Below are 12456 nucleotides of genomic sequence, written 5' to 3' on the forward strand. Positions count from 1 at the left end.
CCAGAGGAAAATCAGTCATTATACAGAAAAGATACTTGCACACATGTTTATAGCAGCATGATTCACAATTGCAAAAAATGTGGAACCAACCCAAATGCCCGTCAATCCATGAGTGGATAAAGAAACTGTGGTGTATGTGTGTGTGTGTGTACACACACACACACACACACACACACACACACATACACCCACCCCACCCCCACACACGATGGAATACTACTCAGTCATAAAAAGGAATGAATTAATGGCATTCACAGAGACCTGGATGGGACTGGAGTCTATTATGCTAAGTGAAGTAACTCAGGAATGGAAAACCAGACATTGTATGTTCTCACTAAGAAGTGGGAGCTAAACTATGAGAATGCAAAGGCATAAGAATGATACAATAGACTTTGGGGACTCAAAAGGGTGAAAAGGGGTTGATGGATAAAAGGCTACAAATTGTATTCAGTGTATGCTGCTTCGGTGATGGATGCACCAACATCTCACAAATCACCACTAAAGAACTTATTTGTGTAACCAAATACCACCAGTTCCTCAAAAAACCATAAAATAATCATAATAAATACAATTTAGATAAATGTTGCCAAATTGCAACGTATGTATTTCTATACATATGGTTATTAGAACAGTGTAATAAGCATATTCATTATCTCAAACATTTATCATTTCTTTGGTTGTTAACATTCAACATCCTCCTTCTAGCTATTTGAGATTATATATCACTGGTAACCATAGTCAAGGGCTTTTTAGTAAATTCCTCCAACAACCTTATGAAGTGGTTAACATTTTTGACCTATCTTATGTGAAATATAATAATATGATAATATAATCTATTATAATATATGATATAATATATAGTAAAGTTTATACTTATATGAATATTATTGTAACATATAGTATATATACATATAATAATGTAGATGATGAAACTGAGGCTTGTGGAAGTTAAGTAGTTTTCTCCAATTTGTAAAACTTATAAATTTGGAACCAGGACTCAAGCTAAGAATGTAGGGCTTTAAACTCTAGATTCTATTTATAGCACTCTTGTGAGTTATTCTTAACACAATAAGCTTAGAAATATGATCAATAGGAACATGTACAGTATTTATAGAGATATTTGATGCTAAAATACTCTGCATCAAAGAGTCAAAGCAAAGATTCTCACAATCCTAAAAGTGTACTCATGTGTACACACACACACACCCTTGCGGCCCACTGAGGGTGAATGGCTCCCTGCTCAATGCAGACAGTAAGAAAGTGATGCCCGAAGAAAAAGTACTTTACAATCCTCTGAAACTCAGTGTCTCCTTACTAAAGAAGACTTCCTGTGAATCTCATATATCAGGGATGCTGCAACAGATTTGAAGAGGCAGCTACTGTTGCCCAATGATCAAGAAAATAAAAGTTCTATTGGGGAAGTAGAGGTGCTGGCCCATGCAGGTATTCATTGCAATGAATGGAACACTTACAGAATCCCGTAAGACTTCACCGTCTTAAAGAAGTCACTCACCTTAAAGAAGGGAGACAGAAAGACTGCTCCCAGCAACAAAGTGCCATAGCACTTTGTTTCACATTGGTGGCAAATTACTACCTAGTGTATTCATTCCAAATAGTGAATGCTGCTATATTAATTCTTTGATATTTTCCCTCTTCAGCTGGGATTTTATTCATTCATTTAATCCATGAAGGTATTATACTCTGGTGGGGTCAGAAAATGAACAGGATAAATAAAAGGAATGGTGTGTTAAATAATGATAACTGCTAGGGAGGAGAAAAAGGCAAAGAAGGGGAAGTAGAGGAAAGGAATTTGCAATTTTAGAGATAGCACTAAGGAAAGACCTCACTGAGAAGGCAAAATTTGAGCAAGCGTTAAAAGAAGTTATGGCTTTTAGTTTCTTTGCCTTGACATGTATGAATTACATCCAGTGGATAATGATGAAGACTAGCAGGAACCCAGGAGGAGCTCAGAGAGGGTGATGCAGGAGGGAATGTGGGGAGAGGAGTGAGTGAGCAAATCTAGTCAAAGTGAGGAGGTTGCAGTCACATTCAGTGAACAGAAGAAAATTCTTCTAGGGCCAGTGTATTTGAATTTTTTCTTTCTTTTCTTTTGCTATAACCAGACTAAGAACAAATAGTACACATAGGTATTAGGGTTAGGGGCTCAGGGCTTGGGTATACCCCTCACTCACACCCTCTAAGCATAGGGAACTACAAGGAACACTATCAGGGAATTAAAAAAAAAATTTCTCCCAGAAAGAAATTCCCCAGATGAGTTTACAAATGTTAGATATGAAGTTAGGTAGCTAAGGGAGCTGACTGCTATTTGAAGTGTCATAACAGAATTACATACCCATTCTTTAAAAGTATTTAACGATGTGACCTCCAATAAGCTTAATTATCTGTAGTAGGGGTTTGACAATCTTTTTCTGTAAAGACCACATAGAAAGTATATCAGGCTTTGTAAGCCATGTGGTCTCTGTTACAACCACTCAACTCTGCCTTTGTGGCATGAAAGCAGCCATAGATAATTTATAAATCAGTGAGTGTGGCCATATTCCAATAAAATTTTATTTAAGAAAACAGCGGGCTGGTTTTGGCTGGTGGGATAGAGTTTCCCAACCTGTGAACTACAGCTTATGACTGAAATAAATGAATTCCTAGAAGGGACATTTTATTCTTATTTACTAAGTCTTTCTGGTTAATTAATTCAAACAATATTTAATAAGCACAGATGAGATGCTAAGCTCTGTGATAGGATTGGGACTATTAAGGTGACAATACAGTCCTTGTCCTCAGAGTTAACTTTCAGGTAGGAAGAATAAAAGCAATCCATAAAACACAGAAATTGTGATACTAGAAATAAGTACTAAATGCAACGAATGCCTAGGAAACAAGTCTTTTGTTATCTATTTGAAGGATCAAGGAAAGCTTTATAGAGAAGGTAGGGTTTCATTGGAGGCTTGAACGTTGAGTAAGAGGGGGCAGGGTTCATGAAGTAGCAATAGAACTTTAGCAGCAGGTGCCAAGGCAAATGAGTTTGAGAAAACAGTCTTGTTTGAGGGAATCACAGGGTTGGAAGGAGGAAAATAGAAAGAGGTGAAGCCAAGCAGAAGTCAGGGCCAGATTCTGTAGGGCTGTCTCTGTTGGCAATGCAAACTGGATGAGATTTTCCTTCATAGGTGATGGCTAGTCATTCAGGAACTTTGAGTAAGAGAGGAGCATAAGCAAATTTGAAATATGGGAAAGACAACTAGAAACAAGCTTCTTAAGGAATTAAAGGGGAGAGCAAGTCAAAGATGCAAAGATGAGAAAAGACTCTGTGCTAAGTAGGATGCTGATTCCAATTTGAACAAACAGGGAAGACACTTAGAACCACATAGATGCTGGAGAACAAACTGGATGCAGTGAGGGGAAGAGAAAGAGTAATCTGCAATGACTTTTGGGTTTCTAGCTTCAGCAACTGGGCAAATAGTAACACTAATCACCAAGATGAGGAATGGCAGAGGGAATTAGGTTTGCAGGGGGAGAAGGAAGATCACCCAGTTTTGGACATGGTGAAAATGGTATTTTGTTTTTTCTTTTTTTTAAAATAGATTTAAAACATTCTTAAGTCTGGCAAAACAGAACATGGCCGATTTATATTTTTCTTGAGCCTTGATTTTCTTCTCTCAATTACCACATGTTCTCACTCATAGGCAGGTATTGAACAATCAGAACACATGGACACAGGGAGGGGATCATCATACAGTGGGGTCTGTTGGGGGGTGGCTAGAGGAGGGACAGCGAGAGGGGGAGGTTGGGGAGGATAACATGGGGAGAAATGCCAGCTATAGGTGACGGGGGTATGGAGGCATCAAACCACATTGCCATGTATGTACCTATGCTACAATCCTGCATGATCTGCACATGTACCCCAGAACCTAAAGTACAATTAAAAAAAAAAAACAGTTCCAATACAATCAACTAATACATGTTTTTTCAAGCTGTTTGCAAATGACTACCCCTAGCATAATAAAAAGTGAAGTGTGATGTTTTCGTTTTAGTCCATTATATATGGAATCCCATGGTTCTTAACCTCTTGGATTTTTAAACTTCTTTGGTATATTTGGAATTGTTAACCAAAAGAGAGATCTGGGGTTATTTTGATATGGCAAACCCAGTTGACAAAGACAATATCTGTATTTTTTGTTTGTTTCCTTATTTTTACTTTTTAAATTTTGGTGGGTTCATAGTAGGTATATACATTTATGGGGTACATGATATGTTTTGATACAGGTATGCGATGCATAATTATCATATCATGGAGAATGGGGTATCCATCTCCTCAAGAATTTATCCTTTGAATTACAAACCATTCAATTACACTCTTTATTTTAAAAGTGTACAATTAAGTTATTGTTGACTATAGTCACCCTGTTTTGCTATCAAATAGTGGGTCTTATTCATTATTTCTGATGATTTTTTTGTAGCTATTAACTATCCCCACCTCCCCCCGACTCCCTACACTGCCCTTCCCAGCCTGTGGTAACCAACCTTCTACTCTCTATCCATGAATTCAATTGTTTTGATGTTTAGATCCCACAAATAAGTGAGAACATGCGATGTTTGTCTTTCTGTGCCTGGCTTACTTCAGTTAGCATAATGATCTCTAGTTCCATCCATGTTGTTACAAATGACAGGATCTTATTCTTTTTTATGGCTGAATAGTACTCCATTGTGTATATGTACCACATTTTCTTTGTCCATTTTTTATGAAGTTCTCTGATGATTCTTCCATGCAGCCAGGGTTGAGAACCACTGAGCTCAAGGCTTGAACAGATTCTAGTTCTGTTTGAGTGTACATCCCCATTGTTCAATTAGGCTATAATAAGTGCTCTGTAGTAAGTCTAGAAAATCCAAGAAGCCCTCCATTGCCAAAGAAATATGCAAATCTACCAAGGGAAAAAAAGCTATTTCTATGATAGTCATAATAGTAAGGATTTTACTTTTTGAAACTGAGAGTAATCATGATCCTATTTTCTTTTTAAACAAATGTAATGATGCCATAATCCTTGTGCTTTCATTCAACAAAAAAAATTGACTTGAACCTTACATTTTCAGAAGCCACTCTTAGCCACTACAATATCTTGTAGTGGCTAAGAGTGGCTTAGCCAATGACCTCTTGGCTGCTTGTTGCAAGCTTGTGAGTTGCCCCTCAGCCTGCATTTTGTTCTGTGGCAGTAGAGAGAAATACAGTACAGAGTTATCAGGTGGAAGGTGTGGTTGCAGAATAATGTCTCCCCTAAAGATGTCCACACCTGAATCCCAAGAACCTGTAAGTATGTTATTTTACATGGTAAAAGGGACTTTGCAGATGCTATTAATTTCAGATTATTGAGATGGGAAGATTATCCTGAATTATCCAGGTGGGCCTAATCTTATTACAAGGAGAGAAAGAGGCAGAGGCAGATCCAGAGACAAAAATGTGATCATGGAAGCAGAGGTGAGAGAGAGAAAGATTTTGAAGAGCTCAGCTGCTAGCTTTAAAGATGGAAAAAGGAATCACAAGCCAAGAAATGCACACAGCTTCTAGTAGCATAAAAAGCCAAGGGGATTCTCTCCTGGAGTCTCCAGAAGGAACATGGTTTTTATTTTAGCCCAGTGAGGCCCACATCAGATTTATGACCTCCAGAACTATAAAACATTAAGTTTGTGTTGTTGTAAGTTTGTGACAATTTGTTATGGCAGCAATAGGAAATGGATCTAAGAGTAGAAAGGAGTATTAGAAAAGAAGGTTGATGGGGTGAAGGGCATGCTCCCAGACACTTAAAAGTAGGTTTTGACCTTCTATCACATTCTTATCTCCCTACTACCTGATGCTAAGGTGCTGCTTCATATTACAGGTACCACCACCAATGATTTGCTCTGTAGAGGTTCCAAGACTGGAATTCTGAAAGCACTTTTCTCATATAATAGAATTATAGAAAATAAATATAGTAAATACCTTAGGCTTTGTGAGTCTTAGGTTCTCTTCCACAATTACTCAACTTTTGCCATTGCAGGGCAAAACCAGCCATAGACTCTACATAAACAAAAGTTCCAAAAATTTTATCTACAGACACAAAATTTCAAGGTTCATATAATTTTATGTGTACAAAATATCCTTCCTTCAAAATTTTTTCAACTACTTAGAAATGTAAACATAATTCTTAGCTTGCAGGTCATACAAAAATGGCATCAGGCTGCATTTGACCCACTGGCTGTAGTTTGTCAACCTCTGATATAGACATTAGGGTCATTTAGTGCCCTACACGTATTTATGTAGCATCTACTGCCATGTTCCAGCAACCCAGTCCTAGGGCCTTGCATTATCAGCCACATATGTCAGCCAGATTCAGGAGGAAATCCTGAATAAGGCTTGTCTGGCTTATTCACTTTGGTATTCTCAGTATCTAAGGCAGTACCTGGCACTTAACAGCCACTGAATATTTGTCAATCTAGGGACTAATGAATCAGGCATATCATGAGTTAAATACATTGGAAACCTAACCAACCCATACAATGTTGTATATATGCTGGAAACTGTATTCTGGATTCGAATAAACCATTAAGAGACAGTCTTTTGAAACAGCCTATTGATAAGCCAACAAAACAAAACAAAACAAAACATGCCAGTACATGAGGGGAAAAAATAAAAGTGATAATAAGTGATGCAGGGAAGAGTGAATCCTTGATACCTATACCCACCCATCAGACCTCATAGGAGCAGTAAGACATGAACACAAAGGTCATAGTCTCCCTGTGACTCTCATGGCGTGGATCATAAACTGGTAAACAAACACCCAGGAAGGGCACCAGAGCCTACCAGCACAGTCTAGAATATGTTTCTGGTGGTTCCTCAACTCTCAGATGCATGGTCCAGGCCAGCATTTTTCTTTGGTGACTGTTTATCTTATAAATGGATGACTCATTTGAAGGCTTTCTAAATCTAGTCTTTTGAGTAGTCATAATGGGATATTTTTAAGGATTAAAAATGGATGATTTCAAATTTGTTTTGATTTTATAAATGTAGATGAAATTGAAACCCACCCAATGTCTCTGGATAAAGACTTTGGCAGTTGTAAAGGTCTAGGGTACAATGCGACAGCATTAATAAAGGGTAGCAATATGATAAAAACGATATAGGATAGTGGTCCTTGGCAGGGTAATGTTGCCCCCAGTGAACATTTAGCAATGTCTGGAGACACTTTTGGTTGCTACAACTGGGGCAGCATTTGATACTGGCATCTAGAAGACAGAGGCTAGGGATGCTGCTAAACACCTTATAATTCACAGGACTACTAGTCCAAATCAAAAGCTATCTGGATCAAAATGTCTATAGTGCAGAGGTTGAGAAACCTTGGTTTAGCATAAATAAGTCTTCTGTTAAGCCCAAATCATATAGAATCTCCTTAAAATGATGGTGCTGGAAAATATTAACAATCAGTTATATATTTTATCATAAAAAATATGCAATATATATTCATATATATATCATGTATTACTATGTGTATTTTACATGTATTTTTCTACATATTGTACACAAAAACAGAATTACAGAACTTATTTTAAACTAGTATTAAGAAGCACAAACACAACAAACCTAATTAAAAGCAGCAAACAAAAATGTTTGAAAACAAAAGAATCTTGACTAACTGGAGAACAACTAACCAAAAGTGTTAACTAAATAGATTTCCTTCCTAGCAGAAGTATATGTCTCTATGTTTAGAAAAGAAAGAAGCAAAATACAAACTAAAACCCAAACAATCTAATACCTACGCTTTATTCAGAAAGTCATTCTTTTGAGCTAAGCTGCATCTTTACAAACAGACTTGATTTTCCCATGAAATAAAATTGATTGAAATAATTTTGGTTCGGTTCTATACCACATTGTTTTCTTACGTTCTTGCAGTTAGTGTCTAATTGCAGCATCTCTTTAATCTCTTTCAACTGTAAACTCCCCAGGGCCAAACAAGGGGTGATGCAGGGCTGCTCAAAATATGGTTTGTGGATGCAAGGCATCGGAATCACCTGGGTAGATGATCATTGCTAAATATGTAGGTTCCTTCCGCTTTAAGGTAGATTTAGAGAATTAGAGTCACAAGTAATAGGACCCAAGCACCTCCATTATAAAGCAGCATCCCCAAATGAGTTTTACTTTTTGCATAATAAAGGTTGAGATTCAAATAGATGGGAAGTCTTTGGTAAGATTCAGAACATCTCTGAACCTTGGTTTCCTCCTTAATAAGATGGAGAAAAGAACAAGACTTAACTCTTAGTTTGTAGAAATAATATCAGACAATACAAATGAATTTCTTGTGGAGGGCTTATAAGCTCCCACAAGACTTGAATAAATGGAATTTAAGTTATAACTAACATTAATCATCACCACTCTAAATCTGCATCCACATCTGATATGGTTTGGATGTTTGTCCCCTCCAAATCTCATGTTGAAATACAATCACTAATGTTGGAGGTGGGGCCTGGTGGGAGGTGCTTGGGTCATGGGGGTTGATCCCTCATGAATGTCTTGGTGCTGTCCTTGCAATAGTGAATTCTTGTTCTGAGTTCATGTGAGATCTGGTTGTTTAAAAGAGTGTGACACTTCTTCCCTCTCTCTCTTGCTTCTGCTCTTACGATGTGACAGGCTAGCTCCCTGTTGCCTTCCATCCTGAGTAAAAGTTCCCTGAGGCCATTACCAGAAGCTGAGCAGATGCCACCACCATGCTTCCTGTTCAGTCTGCAGAACTCTGAACCAATTAAACCTATTTTCCTTTCTTTATAAATTACTCAGTCTCAGATATTTTTATGGTGATACAAGAAGGACTTAACACAGCATCTTAACTTGGAAGTTTTAGAGACACCAAAAATTCATAAGAAATGTGTGCTGAAATACAAAGAAGTTTTACAAGGTGATAAGAGCTAGAGAAGGGGGTAGTGCAGGGTGAGGGGAATGGGAGTGCTGGGTGAACTACCAGGAAAGCCTTACAGAGAACATATTTGCACCAACATTTAAGGAGGTGAGGGAATGAGCCAGGCAGGTTTCGGGAGCCCAGTAGCCCTGGTAGAGACTGGTTGACATCGGTACAGCATGGCATAGTGGCATAGTGGCTAAAAGCAAGGGCTGGCAAGCTGGGCTGCCTGAGTTTGAGTCCCAGTTTTGCCAATTACTAGCCAGGTATGTGGCTTTCTAGCAAGCTACTTACACTCCCCATGCCTCACGTTCCTCATCTGTGAAATGGGGATGATGATAGGGATTTTGCTGATACAAGCTGATTAGTTGGGAAGCCAAGTCCTGCCCACTGATTGTTTTTATAAATCAAATTTTATTGGTTTATGAAAATAACTGCCACACTCATTCATTGCTATTGTCCATGGCAGCCTATAAGCTACAATTGCAGAGTTGAGTTGTTGCAACAGAGGCTGCCCAGTCCATGAAGCTGCCCTTCCATAAAGGGCCATTAACCATCTGGCCCGTTATGGAAAAAGTTTACTGACCCCTTGACTAGACTAAAAGTAAAGGCACATCTATGATTAGATCTGCCTTTTGGCATCACCATTTTCCTCCTCTCCCAATATTTTGTCTCTGAGAAACATCCCAGAGAGCCTGTAAAAGAAAATCACACAACATTAAAATAATTTAGGATATTAGAAAATAGGCAAATACTAGGGTGAAATAGAAGTGGTTACCTCCCAATGGCCTGTTCACTTGGGTTACTGATAAACTAAAAAAGTAGAAATGAACATTGTCAAACCCAGTGCTGGGCTAACACCATCTAAAAAAACAAATGTCACTTGTATCTTGTTTCCAGTGGAAAGAACCTTTCTAATGGTTAGCATAGAGGGGACATACTGGAAGTCCTCAAGGGCAAAAACGTCAGAGCAAAAGGTCAATTTTATTTCTGTGTAGCCCCAGTAGAAGTAGAATTGTGGACTTTTCTAATGGCCATCAATTTAATTCTTAGTTCTAAGCTTCTCTTGAGTCTTAGATGGGAAGAAGGTAAAACAGCCTGCACAGATCTCAGGGTTGCAGAAAATGGAAATACTGGGATGAATTAGAAACTTCTCAATGACAGGGCCAGCAGCTGATGGTTCTACTTGTCTTTCTCTCATTAAATTTAGTTCACTGAAATTAGAACAGACCTCCAGAGATAGATTAAACTTTGAAGATACTGCTCACATTTATAGATGGTCCACTCTCTGCTAGTTACTGTTCTAAGCCCTTTATTTATATTAGCTCATTTAATTCTTACAACAACCTAAGGACTATGTTACCATCATTATTCCCATATTTCAGAGGAAGAAACTGAGGCACAGAACTTAAATAACTTGACAAGAGCACAAACCAATTAAGTGGCAGAGTTGGGATTTGAAGCCAGGCTTTAGGTTCTGGAATTTAGACTCATAACGACTATATCTATTTCATAACATTTCATGATAAACCAATCCAAACCTCTAACTTCACAAATGAGCAAAGCGGCTGCAGTGGCATAATGAGATCTGGAACATTAGGTTCATGTTCCCCTCTTTCCACCACCAAGCCCCTTCATTATGAGACATACCATTATAATAATGAAAGCCAGACAGTGTTTTAAAATTTAGAGGCTTAAAGTTTTCCTCTTTTGTAAACAACGGCACATGCAAATCAAATTTATTATTAGCCTTATCTAATATCCCGACTGTTCCCCAAAACCCATACTTATCACAGCCACAGCAATGAAAATGTTCCACCCATATTCAAGAAGTTAAGAGGGAAAGATAAACCACTTTACCCTTTCAGACTTCAAAACAGCCTGTGCCCGAATCTTTTACAGAAATCAGCCCAATTATGCTGTTCCGTTAATCATAACACAGTCTTTTCTGCTTGAGCTTGCTCATTTCAAGCCGCTGCAACATCATTAATCTAAAAATAAGGTTCTCATAAATCTGTATTGACACAAATAGTTTTTAGCTGTCACGCATCTCAGACACTGATATTCTAGTTTTCTCCTAAATCACAAGATGGATGTGAAAGAATCACAAAATTTTAATCACAATTGTCTTCTGAAAAAGAATAAGTATAGATATTTATATTGCTTACCCATAAATTGTAATCAGCTGCGCCTCTGCTGTCCTCTCTAATCTAACTGAACTAAGCTTGGAGTAAGAAGTTGAGTCTGTTTTGTTTTTTAAAAAAATTATTTTTTTGGTGAAAAATGCATCCTGAAATGGCAGATCATATCGAGTGTCTGAGAAATGGCCCAGCTGGCATAGCTGTGACTCCCACGATACCTTTTGTTGCCAGAGACCTCCGCTACTGTGAATCTTGGGACCAAAAATATGCAATCTTTTCATCAGATCATTGAGAAGTTCCTGTCCTTTCAGAACCGAGGCAGGCTGTGTCCCTGAGTAAGTGCACAAGTGAGAGAGAGAGAGAGAGACAGAGAGAGAGAGAGAGAGAGAGAGAGAGTGTGTGTGTGTGTGTGTGTGTGTGTGTGTGTGTGTGTGTATGTGTGTGTATGAGAGAGAGAGAGAGAGTGTTGGGGAGAAGGAAAGAGGGGAGGGAAGGGACAAAAAGAATGAAGAGAAATTGAAACTGTATTTCCTGCTTCTTATTTTTATAAGACGATTTTGAAGAAATATACTGGAGTTAGAAAAGGATTCCTTTAAAAAAAAAATCCCCTTTTCCACAGGGATCTACAAACGGTAATTGGATTGTAACTGTGTAAACTGTCCTTATTAGGAATCAACCAAAGAATGTTGGAAGTCACTGGTGAAAACCCCGAGAGCAAGATAAAGCACATAGGATGCCTTCTTTGTTTAGGACAAATTCTCAATTCTTAAATCGTATTTTAAAACCATTGACTTTGACTTCATTTTTCTAAAACTAGCACACACATTAAAAAGAAAAAGTTTTTTCTCTTTCACACTGAAGCATAGCACATGCTCTGTATTTTATCCTCTTTGTGGGACAGCAGTCCTTGAGAAGTTGTTCATTTCCTGAACAGAGGGTGTGGAGGTCAGAGTGAATGTACCCACATGGCCATGTCTAAGAGGGTGCAGGTTGGGGTGGGGGCTGGGGGTGGCATCATGAAGAGCAGAGGGAAAAGGGAAGATGAATTCTAATCGTGAATTACCTTGATCTCCATGTATTCCACATGGCACTGAACCGAATCCAATTTGAAAAGACATCTTTGTTTCCCAGTTGATAGGAAGTTATAGCTCTCCCATGGGTCTCAAGTGAATTCCAACAAAAGAATCACTGTGATTATAATTGACAAACCAGGAAATGATTTCATGGAAGATCTTACTGATTCGAAATTAAGGACTCGGTATGGTTTTACTAGGATTCTGTGAGGTTAATCATGTAAGCCACACATAGCCTCTGCTGCTGCTGCTGCTGCTAAGGAAGGAATTTTAAAGTAGTAAAATATTCCAGGTGGTTTTCTTTACTAG

General features: G+C 38.2%; 1 protein-coding gene across 1 annotated transcript in view; it reads right to left on the bottom strand.

Annotated features, from left to right (window-relative positions):
- Window positions 1-12456, bottom strand: part of ARHGAP6 (Rho GTPase activating protein 6) — a 539651-nt gene that overhangs the window by 114654 nt on the left and 412541 nt on the right. The gene's annotated exons all lie outside the window — the stretch shown is intronic.

The sequence above is a fragment of the Sapajus apella genome, unplaced genomic scaffold (assembly GCF_009761245.1).
Source record: "Sapajus apella isolate SASKATOON/1434 unplaced genomic scaffold, GSC_monkey_1.0 scaffold17, whole genome shotgun sequence".
NCBI classification, from domain to species: Eukaryota; Metazoa; Chordata; class Mammalia; order Primates; family Cebidae; genus Sapajus; species Sapajus apella.